Source organism: Cynocephalus volans, chromosome 3 (assembly GCF_027409185.1).
Source record: "Cynocephalus volans isolate mCynVol1 chromosome 3, mCynVol1.pri, whole genome shotgun sequence".
Lineage (NCBI taxonomy): Eukaryota > Metazoa > Chordata > Mammalia > Dermoptera > Cynocephalidae > Cynocephalus > Cynocephalus volans.
Genome location: NC_084462.1, coordinates 12,906,901 through 12,921,052, shown reverse-complemented (window position 1 = coordinate 12,921,052; position 14,152 = coordinate 12,906,901). Strand labels below are relative to the sequence as shown.

General features: G+C 39.8%; 1 pseudogene; it reads right to left on the bottom strand.

Moving 5' to 3' along the window:
* Nucleotides 1–5,389: 5,389 nt before the first annotated feature.
* Nucleotides 5,390–10,519, bottom strand: LOC134372433 (splicing factor 3B subunit 6-like; annotated as a pseudogene).
* Nucleotides 10,520–14,152: the final 3,633 nt, after the last annotated feature.

Genomic DNA, 14,152 nt, shown 5'->3' with positions numbered 1-14,152 from the left:
CTTGGTTAAATTGATTCTTAGGTATTTTATTTATTTTGTGACTGTTGATTTCTCTTTCTCTTAGCTCATTATTGGAGAATATAAATGCAACTGATTTTTGTGAATTTATTTTTTATCCTGCAATGTTACTGAAATTATTAACCAGGTCTAGTTTTTTGATAGAGTCTTTAGGTTTTTCTGCATATAGTATCATGTCATCTGCAAACAGGGACAGTTTGTCTTCATCTTTTCCAAACTGGATGCCCTTTATTTCTTTCTCTTGCCCGATTGCTCTGGCTAGTACCTCCAGTACTATGTTAAATAGAAGTGGTGAGAGTGGGCATCCTTGTCTTCTTCCTGTTCTTAAGGGAAAAGCCTTCACTTTTTCCCCATTCACAATGGTACTGGCGGTGGGCTTGTCATAGATGGCTTTTATTGTGTTGAGATACTTTCCTTCTATACCTAATTTGTTGAAAATCTTTATAACGAAGGGATGTTGAATTTTGTCAAATGCTTTTTCAGTGTCTATTGAGATAATCATATGCTTTCTGTCCTTGAATTTATTGACATGATGTATCACATTTATTGACTTTTGTATGTTGAACCATCCTTGCATCCCTGGGATGAATCCCACTTGATCATCGTGTATAATTTTTTTTGATGTGTTGCTGTATTCTTATTGCTAATATTTTGCTGAGAATTTTTACATCTATGTTCATCAAGGATTTGGGTCTGTAATTTTCTTTTTTTGTTGTTTCTTTATCTGGTTTTGGTATCACAGTTATGTTGGCCTCATAGAATGAGTTTGGAAGAATGGTTTCTGTTTCAATTTTTTGGAATAATTTGAGGAGAATTGGTATTAATTCCTCTTTAAACATTTGGTAGAATTCAGCTCTAAAGCCATCCAGACCTGGGCTTTTCTTTGTTGGAAGATTGCTGATTACCACTTCAATCTCATTGCTTGTTACTGGTCTGTTCAGGTTTTCTATTTCTTCTTGGTTCAATCTGGCTAGTTTGTATGTGTCCAGAAACTTATCCATATGGTACAGGTTTTCATATTTGTTGTCATACAGTTGTTTATAATAGTCTCTAATGATTCTTCATATTTCTGTGGTATCAGTTGTAATGTCTCCCTTTTCATTTTTGATTTTTCTTATTTGGATCTTTTCTTTTCTTTTTTTTTTTTTTTTTTTTTGTTAACCTAGCTAATGGTTTATTTATCTTCTCAACCTACTTTTTGTTCCACTGATCTTTTCTATCATTTTGGGGGTATTTTATTTAGTTCTGCTCTGATCTTAATTATTTCTGTCTACTCCCTTTAGGATTGGATTGTTGTTGTTTTTCAAGTTCTATGAGGTGTAGTGTTAGGTCATTTATTTGAAGTCTTTCCATTCTTTTTATGTAAACATTTACTGCAATAAATTTGCCTCTTAGTACTGCTTTTGCAGTATCGCACAGGTTTTGGTATGGTGTATCTTTATTTTCCTTACTTTCAAGAAATTATTTATTTCCTGTTTAATTTCTTCTTGGACACATAAGTCATTCAGGAGCCTATAGTTTAGTTTCCATGTATTTGTATAGTTTCCAGAATTTTTCTTGCTATTTATTTCCAGTTTTAGTCCATTGTGGTCTGAAAAGATACTTGGAATGATTTCAATTTTTTTTAAGTTTGCTGAGACTAGTTTTGTGACCTAATAGGTGGTCTATACTGGAGAATGTTACATGTGCTGATGTGAAGAAAGCATATTCTTTATTTGTTGTGTGAAATGTTTTGTTTATATCTGCCAGGTCGAGTTGGTCTAAGCTGAAGTTTAAATCCTGTGTCTCTTTGTTGATTTGTTGCCTGGAAGATCTGTCCCATACTGAGAGAGGGGTGTTCAGATCACCCACTATTAACATATTAGGGTCTATTTCTTTCTTTAGATCTAAGAGTGTTTGCTTCATGTATCTGGGTGCTCCACTATTGGGTGCATACGTATTTATGATTGTTATGTCTTCTAGCTGGATAGATTGTTTTATCATTATATAGTGGCCTTCTTTGTGTCTTTTTTGTGTGTTTTGGCTTAAATTCTATTTTATCTGATATAAGAATAGCTACTACTCTTGCTTGGTTTTGGTTTCCATTTGCATGGTATATCTTTTTCTGTCCCTTCACTTTTAGTGTGTGTGTGTGTCTGTAGGTGAGATGGGTCTCTTGAATACAGCATATACTTGTGTGTAGTTTTTAATCCAATCAATCAGTCTGTGTCTTTTGAATGGGGAGTTTAATCCATTCACATTTAGGGGAGTTATTGACAGGTATTGCTTAACTCCTATCATTTAACTGCTTTTTGTTTAGATGATTTAAACATCTTTTTATCATTACTTCCCCTTACATTTCTCTTCTCTAATGTTAGCTGGAAATTTGAGGTGGCATGATTTAGCTTCTTTCTCTTTCTCACTGGTATTTTTATTTTAATGACAGATTTTGCTCTTTCTTGTGAACCCTTGATAGTGATCATTATTCAGATTCCAGATGCAGGACTCCGCTGAGAATTTCTTGGAGGGCTGGTCATGTGGTGGTAAACTCCCACAAGTTTTGTTTGTCTGGGAAATACACTATTTCTCCCTCACTTCTGAAGAAGAGCCTTGCTGGGTAAAGAATTCTTGGCTGGCAATTTTTTTCTTTTAGTGTTTTAAATATATCATTCCACTTTCTTCTGGCCTGTAGGGTTTCATTTGAGAAGTCTGCTGTTAGTCTGATGGGGGTTCCCTTATAGGTGACTTGGCCCTTTTCTCTTGCTGCTTTTAGAATTCTTTATCTTTGAGCTTTAAAAATTTAACTATAATGTGTCTTGGAGATGATCTTTAGGGGTTTGAATCTGTTTGGGGACCTTTGAGCTTGCTGGATCTGGAGGTCTGTACTCTCCCTACACTTGGGAAGTTTTCTGTTATTATTTACTTGAATAGGTTTTCAATACCTGTTCCTTACTCCTCCTCTTCTGGAATACCCAAAATTCAGATGTGAAAGTGCTTGAGGTTGTCTGCTATCTCCTTTAGATTTTCTTTATTATTTTTAATATTTTCCTTTTTTTTTTTTTTTTTTTTGGCTGCCTGGGTTATCTCAAAAAGGCTATCTTCAAGATCTGAAATTCTTTCTTCAGCTTGCTCCAGCCTGCTGCTGAAGTTCTCTGTTGTGTTTTATATTTCATTGAGGGAATCATTTCTAGGAGTTCTGCTACATCTTTTTTAAAGTATTAATCTCTTTGTAAAATTCCTCCTTCATATTCTGGATATTTTTTCTTGTTCTCTAATTGAGTTTTCTTTTATCTCTTTAAGTTTTAAGATCATTCCTAGGAATTCGTTTTCAGACATTTCAAGGATTCTCTGTTCTATGGGATCTGAAATTTGAGCATTAGTGTATTCTTTTGGTGGTGTCATATCTTGTTTGTTTGTAGTTTTATTATTTTTTCATTGATGTTTGGTCATCTGGTAGAGGACTTTCTTCTATTACTCTGGGGTTGGGTATGAGGATAAAGATTTCTTCCTCTATTTGCAGGCTCTACTGGTGACTCATATCAACATAGTCAAGTGAGCAGTAGGTTGCCTATAGAGTGGCCCTGGCTGCTACTGTGGTGGTGAACCATCCTTGTGGTGACGGTAGGTGTGGCAGTGGCTATATTACACATTCTTGGCTCTTTTTCTAGAATCCATAGCCATAGACTGAACCCCAAGTACCGCGTGGGTCTTGGCTCACCTCTGTGCCCGCTGGCCCTATGGCCACTTCTTTCTGGGGCCTAAGACTGAGCCCCAGTGCCACACAGGTCTCGGCTCACCTCAGCAGCTGTGGCAGCTGTGGGTCCTTCCCTCTGAGGCATAAGACTGAGCCCCAGTGCCATGCGGATCTTGGCTCACCTCAGCAGCTGCAGTGGGTGTGGGTGTTTCGCTCCAGGGCCTAAGTCTGAGCCCTGGTGCCACGTGGGTCTCAGCTCACCTCAGTGGCTGCAGCAGCTATAGCAGTTACTAATTTTGAGCCTGGTTATTTATTTTGCTTGGAAGAAGAAATGACCCAGTGTGCAACTATATATAAGTTCATGAACTGTGGGCAAACGATTTAGCTGGAAGGTCAGGGAATTGGAAAGAACATGATTGGAAAATTGGTAACAAGGAAGTTTGGGAAAGAGGTATGGGTAGAGACCACTCTTGTAGTGGATTGCATGTATGTCCTCCCAAAACTCACTGAAGCTTGAATCGTGTCCCCTAAGTTTTATGTATTAGAAAGTTGGCCCCCACTGTGACTTGTTAAGAGGGCACAAAATCCTATTATGGAAATCCTACTATGGAAATCATATTATAGTAGTTAATCCTATTAAGGTGTAGCCTTGAAGAAGTGATTGCAATAATGAATGGATTAAAAATGGTGGTCAGGGGTGTGGCTCTGAGGGCTTTAAAAGAAGAGGAGAGTCTGTCTGGCTCTCTCTCTCTGCTCTCTCTGCTTCCACCATCTTGCAATGTGAGACCCCTGGGTCACTGTCACCACCACCAGATGGACTTTGGACTTCTCAGCATCAGAAACTATAAGCAACAAACTTCTTTTTCTTTATAAATCACCCAGTTCTGCGTGCTTTGTTATAAGCAACATAAACAGAATAATACAACTCTGAATGGGCAAAAAATGTGAAGGTATTTGTGTCCAATGTAAATGCTCATCGAAGGGTGAATTCAGCAAAGGATTTAAAATATCAAGTGAATAGGATAATCTGTTCTGTAGATACCAGTCAGCTTTTTTCCTCAGCACCTCCATCTTTGGCCAAAGGGCTCTTAAACAAATTGCCATAATGGCAAGGATAGAAGTTTTGAATGGGCTTAGCAAAATAAACTTCCACTCACCAAGGCCAACATGACTAGGGCAACTGCTGAATGTTCAATCTGCCAGCAGCAGAGACTGTCACTAACTCCCCAATATGGCACCATTCCCTGGGGTAATCAGCCAGCTGTCAGCAGGTCGATTACATTGGACTACTTCCACCATAGAAGGGATAGCATTTTGTTCCTCCTGAAATAAATACTCCAATCATGGGTTTTCTTTCTGTGTACATAATGCTTCTGCCAAAACTATCATCAGTGGATGTACATAATGGCTAACCCACTGTCATAGCATTCCAAACATTGTTTCTGATCAAGGAATTCAAATCACAGAAAGTGAAGTGTGGAAATGAGTCTATGCTCATGGAATTTGTCTTTTTTTTTTTTTTTAACAAAAATCTATAAGTTTATTAACATAATATATCCTAATATGTATTGAAATTTCAAGGTCATTTTGAATCTCAAATAAGAAATCACAATATTCCATATTAATTAAAAAGGGGGAAAAAAGTGGTGGTGATCATTCATGGGTTTTAGTCCACAATGAAAATGCAGAAAACAGTGTTTATTTTGGTAGATCTGTGTTAATGCCATATTTCTCATTGGGAAGCTTCAATTGTTCCTCCTTCTTCTTTGTGTCCATCTTCTTAAATGTCCTTTTAGCATTATAGTGCAAAACCACAAGATATCTGTTACAAACATTGAATCCTGATGGGTGATCACATGTGTCCTTGGCATCAAAGATGTCTTCATAGACCACATAAGCTGTTCCTCTAGTTTCAGGTGTTATCCACTCTGATTTGATGAATAGTTCCATATTTCCCAAATACATACATTTCTTTTTTTTTTTTTTTTTTTAAAGATGACTGGTAAGGGGATCTCAACCCTTGGCTTGGTGTTGTCAGCACCACGCTCAGCCAGTGAGCAAACCGGCCATCCCTATATAAGATCCGAACCTGTGGCCTTGGTGTTATCAGCACCGCACTCTACCGAGTGAGCCACGGGCCGGCCTCCAAATACATATATTTCTATAGGTGTGATTTTGTATGGCAAATTTCTTATATACAAACTCTGATTTACTTCTGGTGGAAGTCAAATGTTTGCTCTCTTGGCTGCTTGCATCACCACCTTGGCAAGCTGATGTTACCATGGCAAATACTGGAATTCCTCCAGATACCTCCGGAGCTTGCTCAGCTTCAAGCACAACACCACGTCAGTTGCAGAACATCACCATCCAGGCTCCCTACCAGTCTTACTGTGTCCCACAGCATCCTGAAGCAGCTGGTTTGACAGAAGGGTAGAATGGCCTTTGAAGACTCATTTGTAGTGCCATCTAGGTGGCAATACCTTGCAGGGTTGGGGCAATGTTCACCAGGAGGCTGCATATATTCTGAATCAGCATCTAAAATATAGTGGTGTTTGTTCCACAGCCAGGTGTCTTAGTCCATTTGTGCTGCTATAACAGAATACCACAGACTGGATAATTTATAATGAACAGAAATTTATTGGCTCACTGTTCTGGAAGCTGAAAAATTCAATATCCAGGTGTCAGCATCTGGCAAGGGCCTTCTTACTTCATTATAACACGGTGAAAGGGCATCACATGGGGATAGGGCAGGGTGGGGGAAGAGAAAGGGAAAGGGGACCACCACCCCCCACCTTATATAATTGCATCAATCCCACTCATGAGGATAAAACCTTCCTGGCCTAATCACCTCTTAAAGGTTCCACCTCTTAATACTCTTACAAGGTCAATTACATTTCAACGTAAGTTTTGAAGGAGACAAACATGAAAACCATAGCATTCTACCCCGGTGCCCCCCAAATCACATCCTTTTGACGTACAAAATATATTCATTCTATCCCAATTGTCCCCAAAGTCTTATCTCATTCCAGAATCAACTTAAAGATCCAAGTCCAGAGTCTCATCTAAATCAGATATGGGAGAGATTCAAGGCACACATCATTCTGAGGCAAATTTCCCTCCAGCTGTGAGACTGTGAAATCAAATATATGCATATATAAGTAATATATGCATATAGTTATATAGATATATAATATCTACAGATATCTATATCTATCTTATTGGTCCTGTTTATCTGAAGAACATTGACTAACACACTAACTCAAATTCCTCCTCTAGCAAATCAACTTTCATTAAAATATTCTGCAGAATTTCAATTCAATATTCAATATCCTCATACATTTGATTATCAATGTTAGTATTATCATTGTTTTGTTAAAATTGTCAAATCATTCTTACCAATTTCACAAATATTACACCATATAACAGTTACATTATTAATTACACTGAGATAATCACAAAATAAGTCAGTTAGAAATATAATAGTATTACCTTGATCTTCCCAACAAACGTGGCACTTGTACATATACCACGTTTTTAACTCATAGGTTTAAATCAAGGTTGAGTATCTGGTAATTGTGGATTCCAAGTCCCTTGTGGGCACAGCCATGCCCTATTCCACTCACAACTGAAATGAGTTTCCAGTGAGCCATGTTTATCACCCTTCTCCATCTAGGATAATCCTCGTCAGGTGAAATAGATGTCCGATTCCAACTAACTATATTATTGCACACATCTGACTTTTGGTTATTCATGGGGTCAATGCAGCCAGGTAGTGAGAATTGCATTTGCCCTTTCTGAAATTCCATAGACTAGGACCATATTCTTCCACAGGTTCACTCCTTGTAGTTCAGCTGCCAAGATTCCAGGCTATTGTCCATGAACTACTTCTATTCCCACCTGGAAAAACATAAACAATAGCCCCTCTTGGGTTAGAATGCATGCTTTCCCCCATCTTGTTCTCTAGCATTCCCTAGCATGGTATCTGATGTTTGTTTTTTCCATTATTCTTTAGCTGTGCTAGCTGCCCAAGTTGTTCATCAACCTACTTCTTCTTGAAAAAATACCATTTCTAAGCTGCTAGTGTGGGTCAAAAGATGTTTTTTCTCAGTATATATTTCGTAAGTAAAAGGAAGATTCTGCTTGTCCTAAGATTCTTAGAATTGAGAAAACAGCATTAGAATGTTAGAGCGCTTTAGCCAATGTTGGCTTGACTAACCAACATGTTGTTGTCATAGAGTGCTACTGCTTGAGTGAAATTCAAGTATATTTTTATGGATAAGGTCATATGAATAGTTATCTTCAAATATACTTAGTTTGTATATGCCAAAGAGCTTCACATAGGCACCATTTGCATACACTGGAGTTATCAGTAGTACACATATGAACTCACCTAAACTAACATTGTTTGCCAAGTATTCTTCTCCTTGTTCATTTTCCCCCATCAACAAAAACACGAAATATACTATCACATGTCAGACACACAGAGGATATTTTACATCCATCCAATGCAGGCACCTTTTCCCACATCACTACCTTTGTTACTCTCCACAGGAACCTGTGGCTTTGTTGTTGAACACAATTTTTTGGATGTGTTTGGGGGATAACAGTTTCTGCATTTACCTCCCTAAAGGAGTTCTCTAAAAAAGATATAGCCAGTAAAATAGGAACAAAATAATGAAACAATACAGTAGTCCCCTCTTAACTATGGTTTCACTTTCCATGGTTTCAGTAACAAGAAATGCAAATACACTACAATAAGATATTTTCAGAAACATTCACATAGCTTTTATTACAATATACCATTATAACTATTCTATTTTTAGTTATCATTGTTAATCTCTTACTATGCCTGATTTATAAATTAAACTTTATCATAGGTATGTATTTATAGGAATAAACATAGGATATATAGGGTTTGGTACCATCTGCAATTTCAGACATTTACTGGAGGTCTTGGAACATATCCCCCATTGGGGTAAGTTGCGGATGACTACTGTACTAGAATTATTCCAAGTGATCTTCCAAAAGTACCAGAGATGTGTGAGGTACTGAATAGCAAGATGACAAAGTCCTTGCTATTCTAGGGGATAAGCCAGCAAGGCTGGCTTCCCGTTTTGCCTTTTTCCCCCTTCTCCCTCCCTTTGAGGTCTGACCTTTGTTTGAACCCAGAACCTTGAGAGCTTTGTAAATGAGAAACTTATGTTCTTATTTTGTTGATAAGTAGTTAGCCATGAATCTTCAAGTGCTATGGCAGCTGAAAATGTTCTATAAATAGTTTGGTACCAGATATAATTGGTTTAGTTAGTACGATTTGTTATTTTCACTGGCTTATAAAAAGAACCTAAAATTAACTGAGATGCCTTGTAGATCATCAGTCTGTAAGGTCCTCCTGATCCCATAAAGTGTGTCTCTCAATTTCACACCATCTCCCTCGGGGTACTGGTCGGTGACAGAGATGGATCACATAGACATGTGTAAACTGAATATTTTTAAAATAAATGGGTCTAATCCTGGACCTTCAGCTTTAAACAAATGAGAATGTCTCTGTACACTCATGTGTATCTATAAATAAAGCTATTATAATTCTCTTGCTCTCATCGTCTCATAAGGCACCAAGTTAATGTTGCCTTTTTATCTTTTGCATATTCATTTATTGGGGTGTTTTTCAGCATCAATAAAGTCCACTTTTCTCCATGTATTAATTTTTCACTTCAACTATCTCAAAAAGGGTAGAATCTAAAGACTGACCCATAGAGCTTGCACCAATATGAATATGACCAATATTTCCCCCTCATCCATTCTCAGGTGTGAGACCACACTGATCTTCTAGGTGTGAAGCCCATCCTCTCTAAGTTACCCACATTGTTTTATATTAATCACCTGAGTTGGCTTAGGTAATTCCAAATGTTCCCATCTGGCATGCCCACTTAAAACAGCACTAAGCAGATTTACATGGCAACCCTTTCCCAATAATTTCAATAAGACTGCCCCATTCCGACATTACTTTCCTTCCAATAATACATTCTGATGAGGATGAAGCAACAACCACACGTGATTTTCATTTATAAAATCCTATTATGAACAACACTATCTACTTTTTCACCATGCTACTGTTGCATCATATCCCTGTAATTACACTGCTCTTTAACTTCTCATCAGTTTAAATGCAACAATGCATTAAGCACTAGTGTCCAGCAATTCTTATGTTTCATCACCACTCCAGGTCACCACCTATAAATAGGAAAATGGCATTGGGCTCCCTGCTCAGGGTGGTGCCAAGACAGCCTGGCCCCCCAATCAGTCATGATCCTTTCCTTTGCCTTGTGGTGGTCTGATCCAAAGAGGATCTAAAGAGATTATAGACCCATCCTTTGTGTATTCATCTGACAACTTACATTCATCAGGACAGGATAAAATAAGAGTAACCATTCTGGCTATTTTGACAGTCTGAGCAGTTGGTTCACAAGCAGGACTCCCTATTTCTCACAGTGATCCAGTCAAGTTTTAGGAACTAGTCCATCTCCCCCTTTTTAAAATGCCATTTTAAATCAATCGTGTGAAACTTCCACTCACATCTGTATTGATTTCTCATCCCTTGCATTCTTACTTTTCCCTGTCCTCAGAATAATACTTTTTCCCTGTAAATAAGCTCCATTTAGGAGAGCTGAGCAAGGAAAATAGCACCCCTCACATTACCTTTCCCCTTTTTATCATGCCATCAATCAACTGGGTCAGCAGCCTTAAGTTAGAAGTTGTACTATGATACTGAATCACAGGCCCTAACTCTTCAGCTCTAGCAGCATCTAGATGATTCCCGGAAACCATCATTGTTACCAAATTGTTGAAAACAATTTTCTATTCCTGACAAACTATTGATACTCCATTCCTGGCCAATTTCTCCTCCTTGAATTTCTTTTGTCATCCATTTATTTTCTCTCTTCTACCACACCTCACTTGATGCCACTTTCCCTGCCATCAGTGAGTGCAATGCTTGTGCAACCACAACTCATGGGATGACCTAAAATCAAGACTACAACAAAGGTTCCTCACCCACACCACCCCTTTTACCCTTCTTTCCCCCCAACAACCTTACAGTCATTAGTTGAGAGTGGCATCCATCACCCCATTCTCAGAACTGGGAAGATTTCACAAGTTCAGATAACTGAAAAGATTCACAAGTCTTCAAAGAGCCTACCCACATGAGGTTTTCACGAGCAAAGATAAAGGACAGTGAGATAAAGGGAGTTCATGTCAGCATGAGGGGTCTGAGAGGGATGCCGGCACAGCTCTGCAGCTTCTGTATTTGCATGTTGATATGATTCATCTACAGTCCAGAGAAATCAAGGAGTTGAAGGCAGGAATTTTATGCCCTCCTGCTCAATCAAGCTAGACTACCTAATTACTTATTTGGAAATCATCAGTAAACAAACTGGTCCTGGTTTTCACCTTGGAATTTCTGAACTTTAAACAGCACATAAATCCCACTGCCCATCTCAGCAAAAGTGTAGAAGCTAGACAACCAGTACTCCCAAGTGATAAGGTTGGCAGTTTTCCAGTCTAGTTGTAAATTAACTCTATGTTAATAGATGGACAATTTACAAAATTTGTGGGACGCTGCTAAAGCAATAGAGAAAAACCTACAGACTAAAACACCAATATTAAAAAAAAAAAAAAGAACAGTCTAAAATTAATGGCAGATTCCACCTTTAAGGATGAAGTAAAAGTGTTTTATGGAGAAACAACCCTCTGGGGTCTACAAAAAGAGAAGCAAAATAAAACTACTAGAACTATCGAGTTTCTAAAGTTTGATGAACAAAGATCCACTTTAACATTCTATTTCTATGTAACAGTAATGAATAGAAAAAAATTTTTTTTAAATTAACTTCTGTATTGAAATAAATGTGGGACTTGTTTTAATCAAGTATAGTAAACCAACACAGACACAGAAATGAGTGTTATGAAGGAAGTTTATACTTACAGACACCTAGAAACAGGAGGCATGGCACACCAAGAGGGGCCATGTGCAGATGGACCAGGATTGGTCAGGAGGCAGAAGGGGAGAGGGGAGCATAGCCCACAGCCTTTATTGAATGCAATTCATGCAGGAAGGAATGGGCAGGACAAAGCAGGAACTCTGAGTAAGTTTAGGATTGAGTAGCTTGAATAATCTCGTGACTCTGGGCTACAGAGGTGGTCCCCAGATGTCCAGCACCTGGACCCTGGGGTGATTTAACACAGGGGAAATAATGGCTTGGTGTGAGATTTTGATATAAAGATAGTTGGATGTGGGCTCCATTGATTAGTTTGTATATAGAAGTTATGACCACAGGGAAGTAGCTTGTTATTTCTAGGAATTAGGTAGTCCTGGGAGGTTGATGGTTTGGATGTGTTGTCCCCACCAAAACTCACGTGGAAATGTGATCCCCAATGTGGCAACACTGGGAGCTGTTTGAGTCAGTGGGGTGGATCCCTCATGAATGGATTAATGCTCTCCCTGGGGGAGAGAGGCCTGAGTGAGATCTCACTTATTAGCTCCTGCGAGCGGGTTTTTAAAAAAGACCCTGGCACCTCCCCTCTCTTGCTTCCTCTCACCATGTGATCTGCTTGTACCCACCGCTGCCTGCCACTTTCCGCCATGAGTAGAAGCAGACCGAGACCCACACCAGATGCAGCTGTTCCGGAATCATACCAAATAAACCTCTGTTCTTTATAAATTACCCAGTTTCAGGTATTGTTATAGAACACAAAACAGACTAATACGGGAAATTGGTACCAGGAGTGGGGTGTTGCTATACAGAATGTGGATGCAGCTTTGGAACTGGATGTTAGGCAAAGGTTGGAGGAGTTTGGAGGACTTAGAAGAACATAAAAACATGAGAATGTCTGGAACGTTTTAGAGTTAAGTGGTTAAATTGTTGTGACCAGAATGTTGGTACAAACATGGACAGTAAAGGCCAGGCTGATGATGAGGTCTCAGATAGAAATGAGGAACTTATTGAGAACTGGACGATAACCCTTGCTACACCACAGCAAAGAACCTGGCTGCATTGTGTCCATAACCTTGGACTTTGTGGAAGGTGGGACTTAATTGTGAACCAAAATGTTTGGCAGAAGAAACTTCCAAGCAGCAAAGCATTAAAAAAGCTGCATAGCTACTTGCAACAGCCTATGCTGAGTTATGACAGAAAAGGCATGATGTAAAGCCAGAATTTAAAAGGAAAGCAGAGAGTAAAGATTTGCAAAATTTGCAGCGTGGCCATGTGGTAGAGAGCAGAGAGCAGGAGAAAAATGCAAGGGTGAAGCAGATAAACTGGTTGCTAGACATTAGCTTGGCAATGAGGCTGCCAGATGCTAATAGCCAAGGCAATGGGAAAAAGGCCCTGAAGGCATTTCAGAAATCTGGAAGGGTGCCCCTCCCATCACAGACCCTGAGGCCTAGAAGGACTGAGTTGTTCCTGAGGACAGACCTGGGGTGCAGCTGCTCTCAGGAACCTGCTCCCTTCACCCCAGCCACTCTGGCTGGGGTAGCCCTGCCTCAAGCAGCCCCAAATGTGGTTTGTGCAGCACCTCTGGAGAGCACAAGCCAGAAACCTTGGTGACGTCCACGCAGGGTTAAGTCTGCAGACCAACAGAACACGAGAGCAGTGAAAGCATGGCAGCCTCCACCCAGATTTCAGAGGATTTATGGAACATCCTGGGGGCCCAGGCACAGACCTGCTACAGGGGCAGAGCTGCCACAGAGGCCATCTAACAGAGCAATGCAGAACAGGAAAGTGGGATCAGAGTCCCCACAGAGAGCTCCCACCAGGGAAATGCCTAGGAGAGCCAACACAGCTGGGCTGCCACCAGGACCCCAGAACTGCAAGGCCACTGTCAACATGCAATGCAGACTTGGAAAATCCACGGGCACCAGCACAGCCCACTGGGCTGTGCCTAACACAGCTGTGGGAGTGAGGTTACCTGATGCTTTGGGGGCCCAGATGTCCCACTGTGCCCAGGATACAGGACTTGGGAGTCGAAGATTATTTTGGAGCTTTTTTTTTTGCCCTGCTAGGCTTCTGACTTGTTTGGGGCCTGTTTCTCCTTTCTTCTGGCCTTTTCCTCCCCCTTAGAATGGGAATGTGTACCCAATGTCTCTACCATTGTATCTTAGCCGTACATAAGTTTGCTTTTGATTTTACAGGTTCACAGCTGGAAGGAGTTTGGCCTTTGGTTTCAGATGAGACTTTGGACTTTTAAGTTGGTGCTGGAAAAAGCTAAGACTTTTGGGACTGTTGGGATGGAATGATTGTACTTTGTATGTGAGAGTGACATGATTTTGGGGAGGCCAGGGGTGGAATGGTAGAGTTCGGATGTGCTGTCCCCACCAAAACTCATGTGAAAATGTGATCCCCAACGTGGCAGTGTTGGGAGCTGTTTGAGTCATGGGGGCAGATCCCTCATGAATGGATTAATGCTCCC